Source organism: Lactuca serriola, chromosome 1 (genome assembly GCF_051521515.1).
Source record: "Lactuca serriola cultivar US96UC23 chromosome 1, Lser_US96UC23_V15, whole genome shotgun sequence".
Classification (NCBI taxonomy): domain Eukaryota; kingdom Viridiplantae; phylum Streptophyta; class Magnoliopsida; order Asterales; family Asteraceae; genus Lactuca; species Lactuca serriola.
The window spans coordinates 111,666,399-111,671,764 of record NC_136408.1 but is presented as its reverse complement, the minus strand read 5'-3'; positions in this window follow the sequence as shown (position 1 = coordinate 111,671,764).

Below are 5,366 nucleotides of genomic sequence, written 5' to 3'. Positions count from 1 at the left end.
CACTACCACAATGAAATACCATAGGGGTATTTGGTGTTATTATAATTACTTATCTAAGAACTAAATAGATTTTTATCAATAGGTCAATAATTGCCTAGTGGATACATTAAAACTATATGTATCCAGGACGTCATAGACTTAGAATCTGCGGATCTTTGCTTTACTTTCTGTTCTCGTTGGATTGGGGATTTAGAGTTAGGGTCGCTTATTCGAAGGTCTATCCTGTCCCAAATACATATGACTAGTATGCACTAAACAATGTGTTGAAGTACCTGATAAAGATCATCTTATAATTATCTAATTAGTACATCTACTTAGTTATTTCTTATATCCCCATTTCTCGCGAAGATATCATGGCTGGATTTCATCCCCACGACGACCCGTACTACCCTAACCACAACAATACTGAATGGCTCGGAGAGGAGCCAGAGAATGATCACCCAATCCCTGTGGATGGTCACCAAGCTGAAGGCCTTGCTGACGGTTCTGACTCCGAACCTGAAATGGTGAACCTATCCTCGATGACCCGTGTTCCAAATCCCAATCCTCAACCGGCTTTTCAAGGCCCGATGCCTCCTTGGGTAGAGTGCTTGGAAATCTAGAGCGAAGAGCAAGACCAACCTATGTCGTTCGATGGAGATCGAAGCTTCTACAACATAAACGAAGGAACCCCAGCAGATAGAATTTTTCCAATCCTGGTCCGTAGAGTTGCCCGAGACGAGATTCAGGGCAGAACAACTCTCCATAGTATCGCAGAGGTTGATGCAAATGCAAGAATACATACAATCCGCACCAATCGCCTTGAGCACACTCGTGAAAAGTCTGAGGAAGACTATGAAACCTTGCTGCAAGCACTGGCTGAAACACGAACCGATGTCATAAAACTCCGAGTACGCCAGAGGGGGTACGAAAGGCACGTGCTTGATATGGAGCGGCAGCTAGCTGAGCTGGGAGATCACAAGAAAAATGACCGCCGCCAGTAGTAGATGCCTTACTTCATTTCATGTTAAAAAGGAATCGTTTTTCCTATTTATGCCCTATGTGGCATTCCCTATGAAACTATCTTGTACTGTAGGTACCTTTAGTGAGGCCTTTAGGCGGCCAAGACACTCCTGCTTCGATATGATGTAAGACCCTCTACAAGGTCAATTTTCCCTAATTTGTTACATCTTAAACATCAATGACGTATCAATCAGCCGAATTCTATGTCACCTTTTTGTTCAAACACTCCCATCATGCTGCCATAGGAGCCTGCCTAAAACCCACTCTATTCAAGTTGTAAGACTAGAGTAATCTAGCTCCGGAATCGTTCCTGATCTTCTCTCCAAGGTTGGATCATGATATTCACCAACCAATGGAACCCGGTTTCAAACAACAAACATCAAAAGATCACTACCTGAACTTACTTCTACTCTGTATTAGGACTGCATCATAGGGATGCAGGTCAAATCTTCGAGAACATGCTCCAATTGGTCATAATAAGGACCTAGCCTGGGTCAACTATAAGGCTCCACTTGGATGCAGAACTACTAAAAATTCATGGGTTTACCATATAAAGATTCCCGTTATGAATTGTTTTCAGAACGCCCTTAACGACCAAATTACGTTACAAATCAATATAAGATAAAACTTAGTTGGAAACTCGCGACGTATAGCCATTCTGGAAAATCATTATCATTTCACCTTCAAACATTTTGTTGAGAAGTTCCCTCTTCATAAACTTAGGGGTGCGACCATACCAACACTAATGCACTGGGTCCCATCAAAACTCCTCAGCCAAGCGTGTTTGGACACACATGATTCTAAGATGAGTAAGGCTTAACGCCCGTATGAAACTTACCCCTACCCACTGTTGTGACTCCATTTCAAAAATGTTAGCGGAAACACTAGGAATAGTACAGTAATGTGCAAAAATTTATATGCGTTAATATAAATCGTAAGGATGCACTTAAGATAATCATTTCCACTAACGAAGATGTTTTTCATCGTGAAACAGAGCTATGTCTTCACCAAGAGGCAACCAACCAACTAGTAAGGTGCCAACTCTGCAGATAGACGCTGCTACTTTTCAGGCCGCAGTCACGGCAGCCGTGGCAGCCGTCATGGCACAGTTCAATGCTAACAACGCCAGCAGAAATGGAAGCGGTACTGACGATACAGATTGTTGTAACAATCAGGAGCACCAACAGGTGCCTGCCAGCAAAAATACCTCGGGCCACAAACCTACGAGCAAGAAGAGAAAGTTTTGGAACATGAAAGAGCGCCACCAATCTCAAAGATCCACTAAAAGACAACAACTTATGTCCACCCCCACCATCACAACAGCAGTCACGACACATGCCTCAACACTAGCCACGGGGTCTGCCACCTAAACGTCGGCCAGACCATATGAGGGATCACTCCCAAAAGTGTGTCAAGTGCGGATTCCATCACACAGGAGCTTGCCGAATTTTACAATGTGATAACTGCAACAGGAAAGGACATACCTCCCATTTCTGTAAGGCCCCGACCCAGCATCTCCCTTCAATCACCAGCACCAGGGCGGACCCAGTATGCTACTTATGCGGTGAAATGGGACACTTCAAGAGAGAGTGTCCAACCGAGAAGAATGACGGAGGAGCCGGAGGAATGTAACAAACGAACCGGCAGGATCAGTAGGAAACCATATTAGGACTTTTGTAATGTTTCCAACGACAAAAACGTTTAAGTACCATATGTTTGTAATGAAATTGTTATGCTTGCTAAAGTCACCGTCTTTCTAAAAGTAGTTAAAATACTCTCTCGTTTAAATCGAACTAAATACATTCATATATGATCTTAAGATCATTACCTGTAAGATGTGATGACTTTGTGCATACATCGGGGTTAATTATAATCAAAATACTGAAGTCTTGAAACAAATAATTTCATCCCGACTCCTAATCCGTGTCTAGTAGTAAGAATTGAGTGGGGCCACCCACTCGACGATTCCCCAAACATCGAAACCTTTGTCTCTCATAAACATCCAGCACGAACCTACGGACCCTCTTTTGCTATGGAACCCCAAAACACGCATCAGAGGAGTGTTATACTTCCCGAAACCTTATCACAAGTACTTACAGGAGACCTTTGGGAATGTCACGCATGTGGCAGACAAGGTCCAAGCACAGAAGCTTGGGAAAGATATGGTACAAGTTCTGCCATGAACTTCGGGCCAAGGTTGCCCAGGAGGGCGAGTAAATGTCCTACCATCTAAGAAGGCCTAATCGTGTAAACCAAACCCACATGCTTCCTACCGAGCTACAAGAACTCTTAGGTCAAACCTGTCGAACTACTCAACAATAAAATTGAAGAACCAAGCTTCTCACCCTGGAAAGCTCTGTTCTTATTCTTCAAATAGAAAGGCAAATTGCTCATAGTTCCATTAACTTCAGAGTTTGCCCTACACGATCTAACGCTTCTCTCACGTGTGTCCCGTTGCAATTTCTGTCCAATAATCCCCATCGATACCACCTACTCCTGCAACCTGTTCTCGCTTACTTGTCTTTCTGCTGCCTACTTTCTTCCTTGTTGGTGTCGTACAAGTGGTTCTACTACAACTCATCTTCTTGTGGTAAGTCTCATGTTTATTTTTACGTGTTTTTACTTCTATCTTATTTCTTTGCTTTTCCGGATTTACAATGAGTACCATCCAGCCGGTTCTTCCACCACAGCCCCTACCGCTCAACAGTTGGTATATGCTGTAACAAATGTCTATAACCAGTTTAGTTTCAAATTGACTTCTGATGACTCTAAATATAAGTTGTGGTGTCGTATATTTAAAGACATTTGTCAAGGCGCCAAGGTTCTTGGACACATTACTGGAAAATCTAAACCAACAAGTGACAATGATGAAGACTGGCACTCAATTGATTCTCGTGTGAAATCATGGTTCTACTCGACTTGTGATCCCATTGTGTTGCAGGTTATTACTACTGATAAATGCACTGCAAAGAACTTATAGGATAACCTCCAGGAATTCTTTCTCAATAATAAAATGCCTTAGATGTTGCAAATACAAGAACAGTTTCATAACACCAAGAAAGGCACATCCTCTATTCACGACTACTGCCACAATCTCAAACACTTTGTTGATGCTATACATGATGTTGACTTCGATATATCTGAAGTGGAGCTTGTTATGCAAATTCTTCGTGGTCTACCGCCCTCCTACCAAAGTATTATCGATGTTGTCATGAATACTAAACCGTTCCCATCTTTTTTAGAAGCCAAAAATATGCTTCTACTCCATGAAAAATGGTGAAGACAACCACGACATGATGCAAGCCCCGACAAACATCACAACAACTGCTCTTTATTCCGTTTCACAACAATCCGGAAAATCAAAAAATAAATGGAATAAAAATCGAAATAATAATCGGGTTTATTCTAAAGGAGGGGGAAATTCTAGTAATTCTACTAGTGCTAACCAATTTGCAGGCACTTCTCCAAGACAAAATTTTCAATTTGCAGGTATAATGGGGTCCCATCCAAGCACTATTGGTCAACATCTCCATATTAGCAACAATATTTTTTTAGGGTCAAAATGGTGGTCCTAGCTCTCCTTGGGGATATGTGATGGCCTCAAATGGACAGCCTCAATCGCCATATGCTGCTGCCGGCACTTTTCCTGCACACAAGCATAGCTGTCAACCTATTTTTCTGCTCAACAGCCCAGCACTGCATACCCATTGGTCCAGCAACATGCTGCCGTTTTTGGGCAGCCCATTTCCATGCAATTTCGGCCCAACAGCCAAAGTTTAGCCTACCGGCAACATAATAATATTTCTCAAGGTCCAGGTTCGACTTCTTCAACACAACCCACATATTTAGCATCGGTTTTTCAAGCAATGTCCAGCCAACCGTCACCGGATAATCAATATTACATGGATACGGGAGCAAGCTCACACATGAACTTCAACCAAGGTAACATGTTTTTTATATCACCGTGTAATTCTAAGTTCATCATGGTCGGTAATGGTGCTATTATTCTGGTTTCTCACATTGGCCAAACATATCTTCCTTATTCTCAAGATAAATTCTTACTTAAAAATGTCCTTGTGTCCAATAAAATAATTAAAAACTTAGTGACTATGCGTAAATTCACTACTGATAATTGGGTTTCTGCCTCTTTTGACCGTTTTTGTTTTCCATAAAGGATCTTAATACAGATGTTGTCCTACAACGATGTGATAGTGCTGATGATTTGTACCCGTGCACTCCTTCTTCCGTTCCTACGGTTTCTGCTACAGCTTTTACCACAGTTTCTCTTCCCACATGGCATCATCGTTTAGGACATCCTGGATCTTCCGTACTCAAGTTTTTGCATTCTCGTCATTTTATTTCTA